Below are 24,528 nucleotides of genomic sequence, written 5' to 3' on the forward strand. Positions count from 1 at the left end.
TGCTGTAGATCAGTGGTCCCCAAACTTTCCACGGTCGCACTCCCCCCACCCTTGTCCCTGTCTGCACTCCCTTCTCCACCCAGAGGTGGGGCCAGGACTGAGGCAGCAGCTCTCGGGGGGGAGGGAGAGGGCATGGACAGGGGTAAGGAGGCCAAAGCTGGAGCCATAGCTGGGGTTGGGTCTGGAACGGAGCCATGGCCAGGGGCAGGGCTGGAGCCGGGCTGGGAGTGGAGACACAGCTGAGGGCTGATGCTGGAGGCGGGGCTGAGACGGGTAGTGGAGCCATGGCCGGGCCACAGTGGGGACCAGCAGCCAGGGCCATGGGCGGCTGCAGAGCTGGCAGAGCACCAGTCGGGGTCCCAGGCTGGAGGCGGGGCTATGGCTGGGGGCAAGGCTGGAGCAGAGCCAGGGGTGGAGCAGGGCTGGGTGGTGCTCCGTCCCTGTCCCTGCCCCCCCCCCCCCGAATGTTCCTTTCACAGTTTGGGGACCACTGCCGTTAGATAATAGATTTCATGGTGTGTTTGAGGTGGTTACTGGATCTATGAAGGTACGTCTGATGATCCATGGGTGTCTTGTACATAGTTGTCTGTAGGTTTCCATTGCTGAAGCTGTTTGTGATCTCCAGGAAGTTGAAGCTAGTATGGGAGTGTTCCAGAGAGAGTTTAATGGACAGGTAGTGGTTGCTGAAGTTGTGGTGGAAATCAATGAGGGAATTTAAGTTGTCTGTCCAGAAGATGAAAATATCATTGATGTATCTCAGGTATATCATTGGTTTTGTGGTGCATTTGTCGAGAAATCCTTTTCCAAGGTGGCCTATGACGATGTGGGTATACTAGGGAGCCATCCTAGTAGCTGGGGCTGGACAAAATATTTTCTGTTGAATGTAAAATTGTTATGGATGTGGGATGAAATGGATGAGTTTGGAGATGTATTTGGGGTGGATATCTGAGAGTTGTCCATTGTCTTGTAAATATTTGAGGCAGGCAGCGATGCTGTCATTGTGAGCCATTGCGGTGTTTAGAAAAGTGACATCCATGGGGGTGAGGATGCTTTTCTGAGGAAGGTTGTAAATATTGTTGAGTTTGTGGAGGAAGTCAGTTGTACATTTTGCTGTGACGCTGGGGGTTCCTTTCTCAGAATGAAGAAGAGCCCTATGTAAGCTTGAAATCGTGTCTCTCTCACCAATAGAAGAGGGTCCAATAAAAAGATATTACCTCACCCACCTTGCCTATCTAATATCCTGGGATTGACACAGCTACAACTACACTGCACACAACCTTTGTCTAAGAGCTGGTCGATGCAACAGAGTTAGATTGACAGAAGGCAACTTATGTCGACTAACTCCGTAAGCGCCTCCACTAAAATGTAGGTCCCACCGATGTAACTTGCCCACTACACCAACTTAATAACTCCACCTCCATCAGAGCTAGTGCGGATATGTATTCTCAAACTGGAAATTACACCTTCCAGCTCTAGTGTAAAGTACCCTACATGAGTTGAGGTGATGACAGTAATTTACAGATCAGAAACTTCACTAGAGTACTATAGTTATCAACAAAACAAGCATTACAAACCCAGGAAACTCAGAGTTAAAGGTCAGTCTGAAAAGAAATTCCAACATGTCAAGGGATGGAAATGCACAGTTAACTTCCCTAACAACCTTGCCCTATAATGACACCACAAAAATAATTTTAACTGCCAGCGTAATCTAATTTGGGGCATGGAGAGGTCATGGTTGGAGAAAAATAAGTGGGGAGTGTTACCAGATTTGCCCGTTCCTTTGGGGTATGCTCATTTATTAGGGTTACTCTTCTGGGGGAGGAAGGGTTCTGTAATTCTATCAATGTACTGCTTGTGTCACTTATGTGTTCATATGAAGCTCTACTTCTCTCTTCTGCAAGTCACCTCCCAATGGAGCTATCCTGCAGGACCTAGGTTCCCCAGGGCTGGGTTCTTCCAGCCCCAGAATCAGATGGAAACAAACACACACACACATACACACAGCAAGTCTGAGTGGACCGGGTCAATCAGCACTCTCAAGCTGCCACCCTTATATGCCCCAGGACTCAATAGGCTGGGCCAAGTAGCACTTCCAAGCTGCCACTCTCGCATGTCACCGGTATCGCACCGGAATAGAGTAAGCCTGAGCAGACTGGGTCGAACAACACTTCCAGGTTGCCACCCTTATATGCCCCTGGACTCAGTGGACTGGGTCAAGCAGCACTTCCAAGCTGCCACCCTCGTATGTCAGAGGTTTAGCACGTCCGTACCCCCACTTTCACATCACAATTGTTCTGGTAGTAACCCACTTGATGAGCAAACCCCACAGTATTTTTGGGTGCTACAGGGATCTTTAGCTTAGGTAAGAGAAGGGTTGCTGCAGAGTAAATGGGGAAGCCAGAAACACAAAAGAGTCAAGTTCAGAGAGAGAGGGAGGGAAGCAACCAGCTTAACCCTAAAAGTTATTTATTGAATAATAGTGATAACCACACAAGGAGAGCCTAAACCAACATAATAGTTACATTATTAAAGATCACAAAAGTCATATATAGACAACTATACCTTATCAAACAAGTCAGGGTTAGAAAGTTAAACCTGAGGTAGAAAAGAAAACAGAGAGAGAGAGAGAGAGATGGGATATTACCACTACATTAAGCTAGAACTGGTTGGGGTTCCCAGGGGATGGTGGTAGCTCAGGGTCCTGAGTGCTGGAGACAGGCAGAGCCCCCAGCATGATCAGTCAGGAGAAGATGAAATCCCAGTGGAACTGATGCAGAGTTTGGATCTATGCATCAGAACACTTACTTGAGTATGGGTAGGTTTTTTTTGTAGGGAAACAGCAATGGTTCAAGAGGGAACACTAGATTTGTTTATGGGTAAACTGATGACTCAAGGGTTTTCTTTAGACTATACAATAGGCGCTGATCACTCTTGGGTAGGGGTGGTATTCCTTCCATGGAACTCCCAATGCAGTTAGGCAGCTTCAGTATTTTGGATATCAATCAAGGATTCATTACTAGAATTGGTCTGATAACTGCTGAGCTGGGTGTGTGCTGGCATAGGTTCATTAACATCTGGAGCAGAGATCCCCCAGGATGCAGTGCTTCCCTGCTTTTCTGGTAGCAGAGTTCAGTGCGGTTCTTGCCTTGGAATCTCTGTTCTCCATTCTGTATGCTAATGGAGATGCCTCCCTGTCCCATCTTTGATGCAGATGAGGCTAGGGGAGTTGCCTTAATCCTATCACCCTTGTCAGGAGGGGTCTAGGTGTGTCTCCCACCTCCCTTCACTGCTCTCTGCAAGTCTTTTTTCTGATCGGCTTTGGTTCAAGCAGAGGTTGGGGGGGGGGGGTGTCCTTCATGAGTCAGGCTGGATACTGTGCCCTTGTTCTCTAAGAACACAGAGCTGACTGGTAGCAGGATGGTGAGGGGTAGCAGTGGAGAGCGGGGATACGGGAAGATCAGCAAGTGACCACTGAACCTTTAAGAGCAACAATAGTTGGGCCAGGTATATTTACCCATGAGAATCTGGTATAGTCTTGAGAGCTCTAACAGTTTCTCAGTCAAGATATTCTGATGAATGCACTGCAGGGGGGTATTTAAGATTCTATGCTGAATCTTTAGCAGAGAGCTTTTTCTTGGTAAGTGAGCATGCTTGGCTATGTGTTCTCTCATAGATTTTAAGGTCAGAGGGTCATGGTAATCTAGTCTGATCTCCTGCACATTGCAGGCCACAGAACCTCACATACCCACTCCTGTAATGGACCCCTAACCTCCGGCAGAGTTACTGAAGTCCTCAAATCTCTCATTTGTATTTTCTAAGTGTTGTCCCATGTCTCCATTTTTATAACCCCCACTGAAACAAAATGAATAACTGGGCTTCTCACTTGCATACCATATGAGAGGCAGCAAACAGCTTCTCTGGGCCATAGGAAATCAATCCCACCCATGGAGGACAGACAGTTTCCCTCAAGGCATACTCATCCTAAAGTAATTTGAAATAATTGCAAAAGTTGCCCATTCTCTTCCTATAACACTAATCCTAATGACTGTCACAGGCTTCTACTGCCTGCCTTGTGTTAATCTGGGCAACACACTCCGATCTCACTGTCTAGCAGTTTTTTCAGAATGCACTCAGTTGTTCTATTGTTTCCAGATACATTTAGCATGATTTAAGACACAACAATAACAAAAAAAGAAAAGGGAAATGTGAATACAGCAGAATTGCAGCTGTGGGTAATTCAGTAGCAAATAAGTGCTAATTGACTCAAAAAAGTGTTCTGAGGCCATGCTGATGTGGCAACAAAAATGCTGCTCAATGCAGTTAAAAATGTGTAGTCATCCATTTAAAATATGAACAAAAAATTAAACGGCATACAAGTCCTTCTCAAAAGTTGGCTGCTATAATTTTGTCATCAGCTAGAATTGAAGAGGTTGTTATTAAAAAAGACAAATTCAGTTGTGAAGAACAAGCCAATCCATTCCCTCTTTTTAATGCTCTGAGACGTATGACTACAGCATCCAAAGCAAATGGCCAAAGATAGGGTAGCCTCCTTGAATTTCATTCGTCAGGCTGCCTTTGAGTGATTTATCCTCTCGCTATGCCAGCCCATAGCCACCAATGGAAGTGCAACTGTGCTTAGCATGGGCATAATCTGATTTTTTTTGTGAAGTCAGGCTGTGCCAATGACACAGCTGTTCACTAAAAAAAAAAGAAAAAATCTCCTCCTACAAAACATGACAGTTTAGTTCCCTTTGTGATGCAGTTTTGTGGCGGTTTTGTTTGGCTGACAAGAGTTTAATGGGTTTTAGGTGTGGGCGCTGCTTTTTTCCCATGATTTATTGCTTCTTCTGCCCCATAATACACACAGTTTCATAAACATTTTTCCCTCTTTTTTGAATCGCTCTACCCGACGAGCTCTTTCGCCTGCTCACAGAAGGCAGCCACCTGGCTCCAGTGCTCTGGGACACAAAAGTGGGTTCTGCCAATGCTACTGGCAGCACGTGCGGCACAGATGGCATATCTGAGTGGGAGATCAGGACCTCTTCCTCAGTGAAAGAAGTAGTACTGTGCTTGAGGGTGGCATAATCCCTCAGGCATCAATGACTCCTCCCCTTTCAGCTCCACTCTACATCTTAAAGCCATAATTTGGTCCTCAGAATGCAACTCACAAAGTTGGACTGTGGTATATACAAGAGGAGTCAGAGTCCACACAACCCAATACAAGGACCTGGCTTTCTGAGGGTGCTAAGCATCTGCAACTCCTGTCCTGAGAATCAATGGTATAAACTCTATTAATTTAATTTTGTGCCCCTCAGTATTTTGTATATGTAATGTCATCAGATCCCATTTGGTGGCAGCTGGATCAAACCTGGGACCTCTTGAGTTTAATGCATGAGCTAAAAGGCATGTCTCTCTTAGGCAAGGCTATAGCAGGCTCATCAACCTGTAGTTGGTCTCGCTGCCACTAGAGGGAAACAGTGCTACACCAAGCTGGCATGTGTTACATATAGCTCTAATCACACTATCAGTTCTTATCACCAAGTAAAAGTAAAGTTCCATTCTCCATCGAGAAGTGAGCAAACAAAGGCCAAGGTCTTAGCTGATGACGTTGGTTTTATCTTCCTCCCCAAAGCGTTTCAGATCTGGCAAAAAAAGGTCAAATTATTGAGCTGTGTGGATGCTGCACAAATGCAGCAGCCCAAAATCAGTTGCACTGCAAACTTGCTTTATTTTGCTCTGCCACAATCAGTCCTTTAAATGAACAAAACAATGGAAGTTATACCTTAACATCAGAAGGCCATCTGTATGCATCATCTGTCAAACACAGCCTCCCCCCATCAGAGCTAAGCAAATAAATGCTCCCTGCCCCTGGAGGACTCCTGTATCCTCTTTCAAGAAATCTGCTGAGCAGTAAAGAGACAATACGTTATTCCCCGGAGCTGGGAACGCTGCAGAGACAGGGAATATAAGGGATGGGTGAAGAAGAAATATTTTATTAGTATTCATATAGCACCTTCAGTTCACATAGTGCTTTCGAGACATGTAAAACCATCATGTCTTTGCACCAAAGAACTTACAATCTAAGGGACCATCTGCAGTACAGTTTTTACTGTGTTTGTAGCCTAGTCACAGCAAGACTGGCTTTTGGCAGGTCCAAGCAACTCACCTTTCCTACACGTACCATCAGTGGCCTTAGGGATGGGCCACTCAGGTGACCACTGGGGGCACCATGGTCAGGAGAGCGCTGCGCAGCAGTGCAGAGGTGCGCACTGCCGGTGTAGTGTCAGAAACTGCTCCCGGCTGGCAGGGGAGCACTACAAACTCCTGGAGGCGACATGTGGGGGCAGCACCCAGATTTCTCAGTGCTTCCTTCCAGCAGAGGAATGGTCATGTGGGGGGGGACGGGGGGACAGTGAAGCACAGATACTGCTTCCCTGCAATGTTCCTCCATGACCCCCAAGGGGCCTATTTGGTGGAGGGAAGCGAGGAGCAACTCCAGGGCTCCCAGGATCCAGGTCACGTTTCCCACTTGGGCTGTGCTGTGAGGCATCAGGAGCTGCTGCTCTCCTGCCCTCTCCTCATGCAGCCCAGGCAGAGAAAGTGACCTGGATGCAGGAAGTCCTGACTTTGCTCCTCCCCACACCCAACTTCCAAGGGGTGTGCAAAAAAGCAGCATTGGGTGGGAGAGTGAGCAGCCATGCCAGCTGCTCTGTGCATCCGGGTCAGTTTCTCTGTGTGGGTGTACGAGGGGTGTGCAGGGGTTAGTGGTGAAAGGGGCACAGTGCAGGGCTTAGGAGCACAGGAGGGGAGTGCAGGGGTTGGGGCAAATGCGTGGTGGGGAGTCTTGAAAAATCAGGCCCTAAATCACCAGGATACAAAATTAGAATTGTAAGGGTCAAGACCTAAATGAGCAAGTCTGCAATAGGAGCATACGTTTGTCCAGCATGCAGCAGGGGGCACAGTGCTACAACAGTTCAAATGTAAGTGAAAACTAAGAGTTGGTCCAAGATAAACGCAAGGCACAGTAATCTCTACAGAGTTGTATTAAGCCTCAAGCTTTGTACACCCCCACCCTACTCACAAGTGTACAGTGAAAAAAAGTGGCGGGGCATATGACAGGAGCAGGATTTAAGAGTCAGAGGTTTATCGTGCCATTGGAGTACTTAGCTAGGCACTCCCATCTTAGTTGGACAGGAGTAAATTGGCAACCATGCAACAGCACTCAATTTAATACAAGAGTGGGTTTCTCTGCACTCCTTGTCCTGTCACTAGTTGTATCCAGGTGTTTACAGCTTTATTATACAAATGCTCAGCACCTGGCTGGGTGGTATTGTGCTTTTAGAGCTAAGTCCTGGGCCCAGTGATATCAACTGAAGTTCTGTCCATTAACTTCAGTGGGACCAGAATTTGGCCCTAGGCTCAGTTATAACCTCAGCTACATGGATGCAATTTGTACTGACCTCACTGAAGTTGCAACCCTATGCCCAAGGTCAGAATTGAGCTCTTAATATAAAACATCTCAGTTAAAAAACCCCTATCATGCACATTAACAAATGTCTTCGAGTATGAAACCCTGCCGTCTCTTGCCCGCCTATTTGTATAACACAGAAGGCCCACCACTAGCACTCTAGAGAAGACCTAGGTGCCTGATCCAAAGCCCAGTAAAGTAAATAAAATCTTTCCATTGACCTCAATGGGCACTGGGTCAGATCTTTAGGGCTTATACTATGACTTGGCCTGTGTGCCCATGCATAGGAGCAAGGGGGCCTAAAGTGACCCCTTCGTCCCCTGAGCAGCCTACCCATATCAGAGCTCACAATGTGGGGGCAGAGCAGGCACTCATGGGACACTATTCTCCCACCTGAATTGGTGGGCAGGGTATGGAGGAGCACCTCCTCACCCCACCCCACCCTGCCCCCAAATGTGCAGGCCAGCACAGCAAAGCCAGCATGTTGTAGGAAGTAAGCTGTGCATGCAGTAAAGGGGAAGCAGGGACCAAACTGCGTCGGAGTCACAAGTCAGTTCCCTGCTCTGCTTCTAGGGCACATCAGCTATGCACTGGCATTTACTCGGGGCAGATTGCAAGGTGCCAGTTTAACCCTTAGTGAATAGCAGAACCTTAGGAGTTATGAGAAAACAACCCATTATTCCTGGAGTTTACTAGAAGGAAACTGCCTAAATGAGGTGTAGCACATGCATGCACTAGAGAATAGACCATGAAATTCCATATCAAAAGTATACACAGTGCAAAGTGCTTTCACTCCAGCTTCACTATAAAAACTCAAAATGTATGTAGTTATCCTAGAAAGAACCACTATTTTATACTGATCATTACCAAAAACTATTTCACACTAGAGATTTACTACATTAAACAATGTTCAAGTTCCAGATATCAAGCCACTGTATGAAACGCTATAGATTTTGGAAACTGCTTCAGTGCCATGACAGGAAACTGTAAATAATAAAATAAAGCAATTCTTTCCAATGAGTCTGCTTTTGCAGTGGTCTCATTTGATTTCTTAGTGCCTACAAGGTCTTTAACCAGAAACTGACATGCATACAGTACAGAATCTGTAAAATATATGCAAACTATAGCATGAGCAACCACCACCACCACTTAGATTGCAAAGCTTCTATTTTAAGTCCATTATTCAAATGGTTACAACTCTGCAAGATATTTGCCTTTTCAAACTCCTACCTTTCCCTCCCCCACCCCTGAAATGCTCAGTGACCCAGCCATTTTTGAGGGTGGAAAGGCAAAACAAAAACAAAAAAACACATTTCCTCATACGGGAAAAATCCTTTTGACTTTTTTAAAACCAGGACTATAGCTGGAATCACAGAATATCAGGGTTGGAAGGGACCTCAGGAAGTCATGCCTGAGGTTTGACAGCTGAATTTTGCGTGGAAATATTCCTCACTAAAGAGCTGTACACATTCTTGTTTTACAGAAAGTTTTTCATTAGAAAAAAGTTATGCGTGTTCGCATAGTAAAACACACTGAGCGTGCATAATGTCTCCCCCGCACCCGTCCGGCTAGAACACACCTAAGGAATGATGCACTGATTGCATGCCTAGTTATAGCTCCCCAGTAAACTGTTAAGTCCCCAGAATGGCTCCAAGCCAGCCAGGACAACTTTGCAAGGCTATGTTAAACGGGACCCACTTTCCTCTTTTTGTTGAGGAAAAAAGTATCAAATCCTTCATCCAATGCCATCCACACAAGTTTACACAGCTGATACTAAATGCACAGGGCTATACCCTGCCAATGCATGAGCAAGCATGCAAGGCAGAAGAGGATATGAAAGCAGTAGTACATATATGTACCATGATGCAGAAGATTGCACTATAGCAGCTATGCCTAGTCAACATGACCAGACCTGAAGAGCACCCCCAAGAGCTGCTTTCCAGGAGAAGTGGAGCCAAAAATCCACTGACCAAATATACCGGCATCCAAAGCACAATCATGTTGCTCCTGCAAGAAGGAACAGCAAACAGCGCCTCATACCATGGAGAGAGCCCCCGACCGAAAAACGTGGCAACGTGCCTGGAGATATCTCTAGTACAGGGCTGGGCAAACTTTTTGGCCCGAGGGCCACATCTGGGAATAGAAATTGCATGGCAGACCATGAATGCTCACAGAATTGGGATGGAGGTGCAGGAAGGGGTGAGGGCTCTGGTTGGGGGTGTGGGCTCCAGGCTGGGGCCAGAAATGAGGAGTTCAGGGTCCAGGAGAGGGCTGGGGATGGGGTGTGAGGGCTCCGGCTGGGGGGTGAGGGCTCTGAGGTGGGGCTGGGAATGAGGAGTTTGGGGTGTAGAAGGGTGCCCTGGGCTGGGACCGAGGGGTTCAGAGGAAGATCAGGGCAGGGGGTTGGGGTGCGGGAAGGGGTGCAGGCTCTGGCTAGGGGTGTGGGCTCTGGGGTGGAGCTGGGAATGAAGAGTTTGGGGTTCAGGAGGGTGCTTCAGTCTGGGATTGAGGGGTTTGGAGAGCAGGAAGGGGATCAGGGCTGGTGCAGGGTGTTGGGGCATGGGGAGAGGCTCAGAGGTGCAGGCCCCGGGCTGCGCTTACCTCAAGCAGCTCTCGGAAGAAGCAGCATGTCCCGTTTCTGGCTCCTGCACAGAGGTGTGGCCAGGCAGCTCTGCACACTGCCCCATCCGCAGGCACTGCTCCTGCAGCTCCCATTGGAGCGCTGGAGGGCGCCATTGGAGCACGTAGGAACCAAAGCGGGGCCACGCCACGGCTTCCAGGAGCCGCGTGGAGCGGTCCCTGACCCTGCTTCCCGTCTGGAGTGCAGCAAGCCCCAGACCCCACTCCCCAGCAGGAGCTCAAAGGCTGGATTAAAACAGCTGGCAGGCTGGATCCAGCCCACAAGCCCTAGTTTGCCCACCCCTACTCTAGTACCAGACACGCTTCCTAATATAGACGGCTACATGTCACTGCCTGCACTATGCAAAATTTTGGCTGTAAGGCCAGGATTTGGCCTATAATGCACTACTTTTTATTTTTGGTACAATAAAAAACAGACAGTGTTCAAAATGAGCGAGATCTGAGCTCTGCACCTTTCCCCTCTCCCACAGGAGCTCAATACCAAGAGGAAACTGAAGTGTACGGTGGTTTCACTTGGACCAGAGACTACCCTTTATTAACTGCCTTTCACCTAGTATGTCACAGACTATGGGCCTAATCTCATAATTTTTGCTCACACAAATAGTTCTTACCCATGCAATTGGTCCCATTGAGTTCAACAGGACAACTAATGTGAATATGAGTTGCACAATTGGGCCCAGAATCTGTTATATAACCTATAAACACTCTTTACATTTGGATTCTTATTTTCCAGATTTTATGATCATTAAACGTTAAGGAGCAATCAAGCCCAGCCACAAATCTGCACTGCAGATTCTGAGGCAGGGAGAAACTCCAATTGTTTCATGTCTTGGAAAAAGTCTGGCTCAATTTTCTCCTCACCTTTTTGGTCTTCCCTTTTATTTCACCAAGGGTAAAATCCACCCCCTTTTGGAGTGTCTAAGCGATGCATTGATTGGTCTTGCACTCTCCCTCGGCACAGGGGTGAATTTCACACTTAATCTTCCACCCGTAAAAATAGTAAGGAAAAGAAAAATATATTTTGCCTTCAACTTTTAGATTTAAGTTGCATGCAGTGTTTCAGGTAAGTTAATTTTAATTGCACTTCAAGACAGACTGTTTTCAGTTTTTATGTTTGGGTATAAATGGAAATGTATCCAAAGTAAATCAAAATGTTTACCCACTGTATATGGAAATCATGCTTCCTCTTATCACAAAAAACCATCCACAATCCCAGAACAGCTGGATGTTTTTGCTTGTAGAACTACTGAAACAATTAACCTTGACAGTTAAATCCTACTGGTACACCACCCTCCCCACACACATTGAGATCAATGTGGAAGGTTCACACTTATCTTAAAGATACTTTATTTGCTGTCTCAGTGAGTTGAATCCTCTGGTCCAGCCAAGATGCAATTACACCATTTTGTCAGCCAGGGATCTCCACGGTTTAGCGACACCACCGCTACTCCTCCTTTTTCCTGCAAGCTGTGTGCCAGTTTTTGAGAGAAGAACATTTTAATATAGAAACCATGTAAAATGCCCTCATTTCTACATGATTTGCATGTAAAAATAGCTGAAATTTTAGAATGAAAATGTATGGCAAGTGAAATCATGCACACTGAAATAGGAAGAGACTTTAAGAGAAATTTTGTGGGGAAAAAAACCTGAAATTCATACACATCTACTCAGGAATTGTATGATGTCTTATTCGGAAGACAATCCTTCCTCAAGCAGCACAAGAAATCTGCAGAGCTAGTGCAGTTAGTGATGCTAGCTTCTGCAAAAGGGCAATTTACAGGAAGAGCCATAGCCCCGACCCCACTCCACACTAGCCAGAAAAACTCGCAGCGCATGGAAAGGAGCTCAGTTTGCACCCTCTTTGAAAAGCAGTACAGCGGTTATACTCCTGAAATCTCCGGGAGACACTGTGAGCTCCACGGAATGAGCTGGCTCTGCACTACTGTCTACTACAAGGTTGTGATTCTATGTGGCTACTGTTGGGTATGGTCTGTGGTCCCAGCCAGGGTACAGGGAGTTGATCCTGAGTGATTCTTTCTGCACAAGAGAGCCCAGAGGATAGTTTAGGGTTATTTTTATTTTATCAATGGCTCGTGTAAGGGTTGTATTTTTTTTTTTACAAGATTAGATGTTGTCACCCTTCCTGTTCAGCATACAGATGAGTCCATTAGAAGGGTTACTGGGTAGACATGGGCTACTGTCCATTCAGTAGGCTGATGGCATTCTGCTTTCTGTCTATTGGGTCTGATCATGGAGGCGTGGAATGATTTTGAAGGGAATAAGGGCCAGCTGGTTTAATCTCAACCCCAGCACTGAGCTAATGTTGGCAGGTAAGGGACTAGAAAGCAGCAGAAATGGTAGAGCTATTATTCACATACCCGACTAAGGAAGCACACCTGCCATTTGTCACATAAGTTTAGAATATGGAGGGTCTTTCTGGATCCTTTTCTGCACCTAGATATTCAAGGAGCAGCTGTATCCAGTCAAGCTTTTCTCCATCTATGCCTGGGCAAGTAGAGAGTTACCCTTTCTTTCAGACATGAACCTTGCCCCAGTTATCTATGCCTTTGTCTCTTTGGATTAGATAACTGCACTGTGTTCTTCATAGAGCTACATCTTAAGACCATTGGGAAGCTTAATTTGATGTAGAATGGGGGCAGATGCCAATTTAAATGTTTCTTATGGCTTATTATACTCATGAACCACATTGCTCATTGGCTTCCAGGTAGTTTAAATTGTTGAATTTGACCTCAAAAGCCCCATATGGGCCTGACTATGTGAAAGGCATCTCAGTGTATGGTATCGCCACAGATGGGATCAACAGTGGCAGTTAAGCCAACAGGTCTGCGGTTTATAAGGGAAGAGAAGTGGTGGCAGGGTGGTTTTTATCTTACCTGCCCATTGATCTGTCATTGCCTGGATTGGCTAACCTTTAGGACATGCTGCATGATTTCTTCTTTCCTGTGCTTTTGCAGAGGGGAGTGACTAAGGGTTGTAGAGTGGCCAGGTCAGGAGGCAGGGAAAGGAATGATTTTGGGCAAGTAGTTTAATCCATGTTGGGCTCATACAAGCACTATGTTGTGTCTCTGTTTGGATTCTTTGTATAAACACTGTAAAAATACCTATAGCCACTGGAAACAGATACTTTAAAGTAAATAAATTTGGAACTGGGAAGGAGAACCCGTAACCTAAATCTATGCTAAGGATTTCTCCCTCTTTGTTGGGAATTCTGTTTCAATAGAGCTATATATAAGTGCCAGAGCAGACTAGTGGATTAGCTAGTCCAGATGTGAGAAGGCTGGGTTAATTACTAAAATGGTCGTTGCCAGCCTGTCTGGCTGAGGTCTTCTTTTCCATCAATACTTGCCTTGCTATAGCCCATTCCATCTTAATAGCTCATCTTAAGTGATCACACCCCTTACAATGTGTATGATAAACACCCCTTTTTTCATGGTCTGTGTGTTTATAAATCTCACTGTATTTTCCACTTTATGCATCCGATGAAGTGAGCTGTAGCTCACGAAAGCTTATGCTCAGATAAATTGTTTAGTCTCTAAGGTGCCACAAATACTCCTTTTCTTTTTGCGAATACAGACTAACATGGCTCCTACTCTGAAACATTCCATCTATGGCACTCAAAATACTGTTCAAAGCCTCACCACGCCCCGTGTTGCAAATAATTATCATGGTCATTCAATAAATGGGGTAAACAGAGGCACAGGGGTTAACTGAAGACTTGCTTAGTATCACAGAAAGGTAGATTGAGAGCTGGGAATATAGCCCAGGAGTTCTGGTTTCCAGTCCCTGGTCTAACTTAATGGTCACCCTGACTCTCAAGCTTAATGTGCCATCAAGCCACAATACCCTTTTATTTTTGTTTCTGTGCTTTTAATTATGACATTCCTTAGACTCCAAGGCTAGTTGGCAGTGTTAACTCATGAATCTATTAGTATCACTAACTACTGTGAGACCAGAAATACAGGAATTGGTGTGTCTTGCTAAGTAAGATCTTTGTGAACATGGCAAACTGTGCTGTGAAATGATGGAATAATTAATCTGATCAAGTTAAAAAGCATCCAGTTTAGAATCCATAAAATGGAATAACTCCTTTGGGAAGTAATTCCTGCAGAATTCATAGTGAACAGATGTAGTGAGACAAATTTTTTGGTAAAGTCCTCATGCTTCAAAGTGCTCTCTGACTGACTGTGTACATAAACAGGAATGCACAACACAACTGGCTGAGTGAGGTTATCTTAAGTGTTTATTAATTTTGCGTGCCTTGGTTTTTGGATGTCCAGTTTGAGAAACCTTGTGCCAAGGATCTGAAGCTCTCCCTGAGATGGAAGGGAATCTGTCTAAGTAAACGCTAATTTGATAATCCTCCTCCTCTTCCCGAATATTTAGTAAACAAGAATGGTGTGCTTTGTCTAAAGCATCAGCCCCAAATCCTGCAATTTGATCTAGAAGGGCAGAGCCCTGCGCTCATTCAAAGCCCCACTCAAGTCAATGGGGCTCCACTCAGGTGCAAGGATCCACCCATGCAGTTCTGACTGCAGAAGTAGGGCCTCGAGCAGTAAACTCTTCCAAGCAGGGACTGTGTCTTTATGGCTACTAGGAAGCACCCAGCGTCGTTTTAGACACTGTAACATAAACACAAGAAGTAGGTACTGAGGAGTTTGTAACAGGCCTGATTGTCGGTAGTGACACAGTGCTAACTAGCAAGTTTTGTTTGATAGAAACAAGATGCTAGTAGTGCCCCTTTGAGGGTTGGCCAATACTTGTCTATACCATGAGTTTTACTCTTCCCTTGCTAGCACCTTCCACCCTGCATGTCCCTCCTTGATGAATATCCCCAGGGTCGTGTACATTTCCCAATAGTAATAGTTATATGGTACTACTTAAACATTAACTCATCTCTGCAACCCTTTTCCACATTTTATAGACAAAGAAACTGAGTCACATATGATGAAGTGACTTGATCAAGTGAGTGGCAAGTCACTGCCCAACTCTGCACTCAGTCCCCCAGACAGTGCTGCCTTCCTCACAGCATGAAAAGGAGAGGGTTGATTGGAAAGCTGAGTGCAGTCGTAAGTGCCTGAGGAAGCTGTCAGACAAGAATGACTTCATAAAGTGTCACTGGCTGTCCCTTAATGTGGACCTGAGTTTTACAGCAGAGCAAAAAAATGCCAACTGGCAGAGCAATCTGGATTTCTGCAGCATGCCCAAGAAGCTGTGTGGTGTGCGGGGATATTATTATATTGTAAGTGTAACAAACCACAGTCAACTCCCCAGTCATGTCTCGCCAATAATTTTGTTTTTCCTGTGAAACCTTAAATTTTGATGAGCAATGCATCTTGGCCAGGCATTTGAATTTCACTTGTCACTTGTGAAAATGTAGGCCAAACAGTTATAATACAACCTTGTCTGACCTGTCTTGCTCTTTCAGGATGAGATGACTTGTAGGGTGATCAGTATGTACCAAATGCCCTTACACTCAACTGAAGTACAACATACATGGTTTGGAGAAGGAAAAGTCTTTCCTGAGGGCCTGTTGGAAACGTTCATTTTCACTGCTGTACCACTCTGATTCCTTATGGCCATTCCTGACATACTGAGAAAAACAGCACTGTGACAGCGTGCTGAAAATTAGCAGCTGAACCAGCACTCTGGTCACAGTAAGTCCAGTTAGGGAAATGGGCTAATTACTAGATCAGTCTGGCTAGTTAATGGCTAATTAACCCATTAACTGACAAAGTCGAAAGGCACACAGGAAGGAAGTGCAAAGGGGGAATTAGAGAGAGAGAGAGAGGCTGGCAGTGCCAAGGTGAAGGGAGACCTCTGTATGGAGACATCTCTCCCCTCTGGCAGAAGGGGATGATATTTGTATGTCACTGTAGATAGAGTTGCTGCACGGGACTGTAAAGGGGTGGTGGGTGAGATGATAAATAAAATACACCTCAGTGTTTATAAACTGGAGGTGTTAGAGCCATTTGTACAAGAAGACAGGAATAGAGGGGTGGACCCTGTCACAAGCACACACATATGGTTCTGGGTACATACATTAAACCACTGATATTGCATTATCATTTCTCCTGGTACCACAAGAAACCTCATGGCCTCTGAATATTCACTCTGGATTAGTCCAATGTTCATTTTAAATAAGTGGTTAATTGAAGTTGACTTTTAGGCAGAAGGGTCATCAAGAAACAATACTGTGAACACACTCAGCTGTTTTGTTTCAAAGCAGATATTTGGTAAACATTCCATTGTAGCTTTGCTAATAGACCTCAGTTATGATAGCACCCTCAACTATGGTTGCTAGAAAAACTTAGAGGCTACATGCAACTGTATTTAATTTTGAGTTGTAGATGACCAAATTCATTCAGATATGACCAAACACACAAGTCCATATACACTTCCAGAAGGAAGGTATCACACACTGCAGCAAACCTGCATGCTACCTATTGCTTCAGGTTTATCCTTAACCTCTGTTGACACAATGCCAGCCACATAAATAGCAATATACAAAGGAACAAAGGCATTATTTTCATAGTTTGAACTAGAACTGTAAGACTGCATATTCGTGCTACAAACAAGTCAGTTGCCTGGCAACATTTCATTCTATAATCTCACATTAGAACTTATTGTTTCTCATATCTTCACCACTACTTCATGCTGTGAACACTAGAGGGCAACAGATTCCCTTAAATACGTATAACAGAGCCAGGATATTTTGGTTTAACATTTAGTAGTTAGCTTTCTGTCCTTTTTTACGTTTAAGATAATGCTAACCTATTACCTGAAATAAATTTCACATATCCGAATCTTACTAGGAAAAGGATCACCTCTAAAGATTAGACTCACGAGATATATAAAATCTGTATGTCCTTTGAAAGCCAGCTGTACATATTTCCCCTACTCACAACAACACTTTCATATTCATTTTCAATCTTTTCCATTATGCTCTATATTCTGTAGATTCAGTTACTGTATGCAAAGAGTATGGACTGAGTTTGGCATGCATATTTAAATTACACATGTAAATGGCAAACCGTGGCTATAATTAACTCAGAATGACTGTTTAGTACTAATAAAGTTGCATGTGAATCTCTTCCATTCTAGTATTTGGAAAATTTGTCCTGTAGTGTTGGAATGAAATTTTCTGCTTTTGGGATACATTGCTGGAAGTCACCACCACATTCTCTGGTTTTATTTTAGTCTCGTTACTCCTTTCCCCCTTCCCCCCATTAACATTACATTTAGACTCCTTGAAACCAAGTCTTGATGGCATATTTTAATTGGATCATGCTTGGCACACAGCATGAACTACATATGTGAAGATGCATATTGTTAAATGACATAACTTGGAGCTAACTGCTCCATTTCAAACTGTAAATTCTAGTCGACCACAGTCAGTGAGTATTCAACAATACAATACACTATCAACTTCATTTTTTTGTACCATTGAAATTTAAGAAATGGTCACTATACACAAGAGTATGAATATGTACATCAAGAATTACACACAATGAAATTCTGGCCCCCATTTATCCACCCTGTGATCTGCTTTTTGCCAAGGACTACACACCCCCAAACATTAGAAAAATAGATATAGAAACCCAATTACTATTCAGGCCTGAATCTTAATAGTCCTATAACTCAGGTGTAATTTTGCAGGGAATGGAAGGAAACATTTATCTGGCTGGCAGGTTATTTTTTAAAAATGTCAGCTGTTTGACGCTGTTAAAGGGTTTAGGAATGGGGGAGATAGATTAGAGGTCAGACGCTCAGCACCAGGTCTCTGTAATCTATAACGTGACTGCCATCTTTACATATGGTGCTAATGTAATATTTCTCTTAAATCATGTTGTGAAAGCTCTCTATATAAGCTACTCCATCATTCCTCAGATAAATCCTGTGATACTCATAAGTTTACTGTAATCCTTTTCATTTCTCATATCTCTATTCAATTTTTACATACTCTTATTTACTGACTACTTGGGTTTTACAATCAGAACAGAAGGAAGGGTCAAATTTACTTAGATGCAGCTGTTATTAGAATTAGAAATGAATAGGGCTGGTAGCACCACCTTTTAAGGTTGCCTGATACTTCACACTATAAGGCCCTGTTTTCAGTTGCTTATAAAACTTTGTCAGACAAATGTTTGGGCTGAAGTTTCCCAGGCTGTGTGTCTGCCTCAGGCTAAATGTTTTGGAAAATTTCAGCCAAAATGGTTTAGCCATTTCCGAGAACAAAACTAGGGCGCAAAGTATGTTTTGTCCATGTTAAAAAATGGAGATCTTATCTTTTCTTTGAAAAGCTCTAATGAGCTAATGCTTTGGATCAGAACTTTAAATTTGGCATGGGGGTGGACACTGTGTCAGGGATGAGCGTTTTGGCATCCCCATGATCATCCACTCCAATTTGGCTAAGTTATAAGAGCCTTTGAAAAAAAATACACTTTACACATTCTCAGTAGAGATTTAGCTATTTAGCCGCTAAAAAGCTCTGAAAATTCTGCCCTCATTGAGCATGCTCCATCTTCTTACAACTCCTAGTGCTGACCAGACTACATATGCACCATCTCACAGGGTGACTGAATTTGCTCCAATCTCAGGGCTATGGGAGCTCAGAAGGACTTTCCCTAAACTCCCTGTAATGCCTCCTCCAGGCTAGGCACTGGAGCTGAGAGTAGGGAACCTGTCTCTCTTGTGCTCTCAGTGGCCCCCTGTAGGTGCACAGGCAGCATGGAGGAGGAAGTGAACTGATTCAAATTCAGAAGGCACAAAAGCTATGGGAGAGGGAAAGGAGTAGATTAGAACAAGGGGTTTGTCAAGACTGGAATTGGAGAGGGGGAGAGAAATTGGGAGTTGGGGAGGGGTAAGAACTGGGACCGGCTAGGCAAAGACACTGGGACAGGGAGCCAGGGGATGGGGAGGGAAGACTGAGATTGGGATGAGAAGCCCAGAGAGAGAGATTGGGATCCAGGGTGCGGGGATAGACAGATCAGAAGAGGAGCTGGGAGGGGAAGGGGAACTGGCTGAAAGAAGATCAGTTAACCAAGGAGAATAGGATTGGAGTAGGGGGAAAGACAGAGACAGGTTGGGAGGGATGGGGCAGAAGAGTCTGCCCATTACAGAACATTCCCCTCGAGAGCCCAGAATGGAACTCAAGATTTCTGAGTCTCATCACTCCTCTGCTGTCAACAAATATTGGTGAAACTCACCGGCAAAATGTGTGGTCGTCAACCCCCACATAGCAGTAGTAGGTTGTCAACCTCTATCAGTTATTCCATTAGTGGCAGAGGTCTGTGCAGTGGATCTAAAGGCTCCAAATCTGCTGATGAAACCATGTGGTGTCAGTGTTGCCGCATGATGGAATTTCTGTTTTTTTGTTTGTTTTGGGTTTTTTTTTAAGCTAGGAAATTATACACAAAAACTTCAATACAAGAACATTAAAGTTGCAAATTCAAGGACTTAAAAGTTAGGAAATGCCAGAATTAAGCTTGCCCATGCAACCTTAATTCAGCTTTCTTGTGTGCCTAACCATTCTCCTTCAGAGATTTAATAACTGAACTCTGCCTCCCACTTTTGATGGTTTTGTATGTATTTCTTTGAAAGCTAACTGATGGGATTTTCATAACCATTTCTCATTTGTTTTTAGTCAGTTGATTTTTCTGCACTCTATAAACATTGCTTAGGGAGGTCTTTCCTGTGAGGAGTGGGAACAATTACAATAATTGTGTAAGAGTGTCTTACTTGCAAAAATAATTTAAGGCCTTGCTTTCAGGATAAAACATTGATCCTCGTGGACAACAAACCCAAAACAGTGGAACTGGCACAGCTATGCTGTGTAGAGGGATTCCATGGAGACAGAATGCAGGAAGAATTTGCACAGCCTTGGAAGCACTGTGGCTGTACTCTGTAGGCCAAGCCCGGGGGAAGAGTTGGGGTGCACCAGAAAGGCCAGATGAGTCCAGCTGTCAAAATCATTGTGTGGGGCACAAGAGCTTTAAGTAGTGGCCCTAATCCTGCAGTTGACTTACATATGGGCAGCCCCTTACACTTGCATGGGTCCCCATTGAAGTTAAGCAGGCTCTGCACAGGTGTCTGCCCATGCACAGCAAGTTGCAGGATCATGGCCATGAGCTGTAAGAGTTGCTTCAAAGAAGCTGTGCAGGGGCTGGAATGGATATTACTGTCACTCCATCCTTGACTAAATCCCTCTCACAGGTGGTCCTTTTATGTTATAACTTTCTGTTGTGTACATAGACTAATTATATTTTGATCAACATTAAATAAAATGTTATAAAAAGCCAGAATCAGTTTTTCCTTCAGCTTTTTTGAAAGTTCAGAATACAAATCTGGAACATGAGATATTGTGAGTAAGTCTGCCATGCCTTTGAATAGCTCCATTTCTTCCCCCTCTCTCAAATGCTCCCATACTCTCTGGGAATTATAAATCCCTGGGCAATTTCCTGTGTTTTTCTCTCGGTTGGGCTGACTGACAAAGGGAAGCCTTGCAGTGGAACCACATGAGTCATTGTTCCCTACACACATTCATTTGCTCTCTTCCTCATCCTCAATCAAGAGCAGCAAGAATTGTGCACATAACATTACAACATAGCCATATGTTCTGTAAAAATAACCACCCATCTCCCTTCTCCTTTTAAAAAGACTTGTTATCCATGGCCTAGTCAATTGCCTAAGAAGTCCTCCATCATTCAGTAAATTCTCTTTGGCCAGACATCTGTACCTGGGCAGAGTTCAACTGAAGTCAATAGGCTTCACCCATGCAAAGTTTGTTGGATGATTGGGGCCCATACCTGAAATTAAAGGATGCAGCTAAATCCATTTGGTATGTGGACATTTGTAAGTTTACCTACAGAAACAGAAGTAAGATACATCGTCCAAAGCTTTCATCCATAGCTCAGTGGTGCCTTAGGCACAGCCCTGCATTACAGGTGGGTTGGGAATGGAGCCACTGTGTTCTCAACAGAAGTTGCAGAGGGCACTGTCTGTTGTCTGATCTTTAGATTACTTAAGAATCCCCAGTTATCACTTTGAGGGTTGACAGGTTCTTGCCCCAAGATCAGGCCCAGTATTATTCAAATTATTATATGTTTGGGAGCCCTGATGTGCTCAGTTGCAAGACTCACATTATAGGAACTCTTTTGTATTTACAAATATAGTTTATTAATACATTTAGAACTGTCACAAACACCCCAACTTAGTAAGATAGATAGAGTTACTACAGAATGTCTGCACATCCATATACTCACACCATCCCTTGTAGAACAACCTGAAACATTATCCATCATTTTCCTCATCACCATCACCTTCCCCATCATCACCAGTGGCCATCATTCTGGCACCTCCCAAGGGATACATCTCTCTCTCCTACCGCCCCTAGGCTGGGATGCCGCTTTTATAATATGTAACGGTGACACCGTTATGTTCAATCCATATTCAGTAGGGGATTTTTCCCCTTTTTCTTGTTTGTATTTCCTCACCTTAATAATGTTGGAGTGTCTTTTTCCTATAGGTTAGTGATCCGATAGTGATCTCAACTTATTATCATATGCATTCATTTGTTACCATGGCCCTTTTGTGGTTGGGTATCACATTTGTTATTTCTGTCCTAACTGGCTATTTCGGTTCTTTCCAAATTCCAAGTTGTGGTGTACCTGTTAAGTTTAAAAGGGTATGAACTTAGGAAAGCCCCTACGCCACAAGCCTTCTGCTAACTTCCTGAAGCTAATGTCTTACAGGATACAGGACTGTAGGTTTCTTGCATTACTGCTGAATATAATGCAAAGCAGTAAATATGATAAAGGCAAGCTAGCCCACTGGACTACAGTAGCAGTGAATATAACAAAAGCAATCTAGCCTGACTGAGGCACAGTATCTCACAGTTTGCTTATCACTTGTGTCACACTTTTAAAGGGTTCAGCATGTGCATCCCGGAGCAAAGCCTGCTGGGATGGCTGGTGTGGACAAGCTTATCGAGGGGAAGGCCTATAAGCCCTGTGTCACCCTGTTTTTTGTGAAGTGACCAGCAGCACTATTGGGCTACCCATGAATAGCCACTGTATTCAGGGAAGCACAAAGACTGCAGCTGTGCCCAGCCCCTGCATAAGGCACAAGTTGGGGGAGAGCCTCAAGAAGGGGACCCTCACTACCTTGTATTCCAGCACAGAGTAAAGACAATCTAGCCCTCAGTTTTTATTCATTCCTTATCTAGCTAGGCTCTGAACCAAACAATGGAATTTAAGCAAGTGGAAATCTGGCAGTCTGAAGGCAAAGTAAAATCTTATTAAGGACCTCAAGCTTTGCTACTGCATAATTTTTATTTAACCCTGTAGTGAGGCAGATTTGCTTCCCTCTGAGCCAGAGGGGGAGAGACCATGCTGTGTGCCTGGATGGGCAGAGCCAGGCCAGGCTGGCCCTCCAGCCAGAAATCGAGAGGCAAGATAGGACGTATAAGTGGCAGGGCCTCCAGTTCAGTTGGAGGGAAGTTAGGGAAGGAGACAGATGCCTCTTGCTTGCTGCAGGCCTCCCACCCTGCGACTGAATCGGGTAGCGCCCTGCCCCCAGAGGAGACTGAGTTCAGAGGGGAGCTGCTCAGCTTGCTGAAGGCTCAATAATCCAAGGAGACAGAGGACCCCTTGATGTTGGAGCCCTTCCCCAGATTGTGGTAGGAAGTAGCCCAGGGAAACCAGACTTTAGTCTGGCTTTGTCATCAGTGCTCGGGTCAGTGTGTTTTGGTGGGATCCCTGCTGACCCAGTGGTGGAGCCCTCTCCCACTGTTAGGGCCCTGGTCTGGGACCTGGTGCAGTAAGGTGGGCCCAGGTCCTCTACCCCCTGCAGCCACCTCACCTCTGGGGTGGCCACCTACCCACTTTAGGTCAAGAGACCTGTATTTGTCCGCCATCTGCCTGAGACAGGAGGCCAGATAAAAGTCTGCTTACTGCTCTGCCTTGCCTGAAGGCCAAAGTTCCTTAGACTGTTTACGGCTCTGCTCTGCTTGAGGGCCAGGGCGCCACAGACCATAGCCCCCAATTTGCTAATTCCCCCTGCGACTGGGCTGACCGCATAGCAACGCAGTGAGGTGGACTGGCCTTCCTCCAAGCCACAGTGGGAGGGATGACTGCAAATGAACTGCAGACCCCATCAAGTGATCAGGTAAAAAACAGAAAGTTCTCTTGCTTCTAAACTAGACAAGTAACTAGTAGAGTAAGTAAGGAAAACAGACTGACCTCATGAGGGCGGGGAGTGTCTTACTGAACATTTGTACAAGGCCTAGCACAATGGGTCCGAATCCTGCTGAAGCCTTTTGGCTCAAAATTCCTAAAAATGGTCATAATAGTAAGAAAGACAAATATTTACTATTTAGGGGACATGTTAATAATTCTCTAGTTGAGGACAGTTCTAGTATTAGAAAGGCAAATAAATATTCTGTTTTTTAAAATGTCTTATTTCATGGATAAAACATTATGGACTCAGTCCTATAACATGCAAAGAGCTCTTGTACCCAGTTTACTTCCTTCACAGGGCCTAGAAATAGCAACAAGTGGCAACCATTAATTACATTTCTGGTGCTTCTGATTTATGATCTTTCACATTTCACTACTATAGTGCCCAAGGATCTGAAAAGCACTTCACACACATTAATTAAGCCTCATAACAGCTCTATCAGTTAGGTACTATCATATCTGTGTGGAACTGGAGACAAAAGTTAAAATACTTATCCATTTCTTGCAGAGCCAGGAATAGATCCCAGGAATCTTGATTCCCAGTCCTGGAACTTAATCATACAACCACATTTCTTCCCGTAGGTGAAGGAATTTGAGACTAAAAATCTGCATAATGTACAAACAGGTCTTGGTACAGGGGTCACATGCTTAGGTGAGACTGTTTCAGCCTGGAAAAAAGAAGCTGAATGAAAATGAATCATAAAAAGTGAAGATGCAACAGCAATGAGCGACATGTCTCAAACTGAGGTGATGACAGCAATCACGGAAAAAAGAGATGACAATGAATAATGGGATCTGATTGCCTCCCTCAACTCTGATTCAAGCTTCTCAGCATCTACCATCCTCTGATAAATTACATTCTGGGATATGATGTTCCCTTAGTAGCTCAGAATACAAATTTGGTACGATGCTACCCAGATGTCCAAAATAAAAAGTTATTCAAAAACAAACATAAAAGTACTAATAGGAAGTTCTCTACTTGGTAGAAAAAGCTCTCTCACTCCCTCAAACAAAACTAATTACACATCCAGACAACAAGTAAGTCCAGAGTTTTATCCTCCCCAAAGGCCTTTGACTACTGGCAAATTCACAACTGAAGTGCCTTCCTGAGCTATTGCTATAAACTGGACTGTGTTAAAGTTCTTATTCCAATCTGAAAGTAAC

This window comes from Eretmochelys imbricata, chromosome 2 (genome assembly GCF_965152235.1).
Source record: "Eretmochelys imbricata isolate rEreImb1 chromosome 2, rEreImb1.hap1, whole genome shotgun sequence".
In the NCBI taxonomy this organism is placed as follows: domain Eukaryota; kingdom Metazoa; phylum Chordata; order Testudines; family Cheloniidae; genus Eretmochelys; species Eretmochelys imbricata.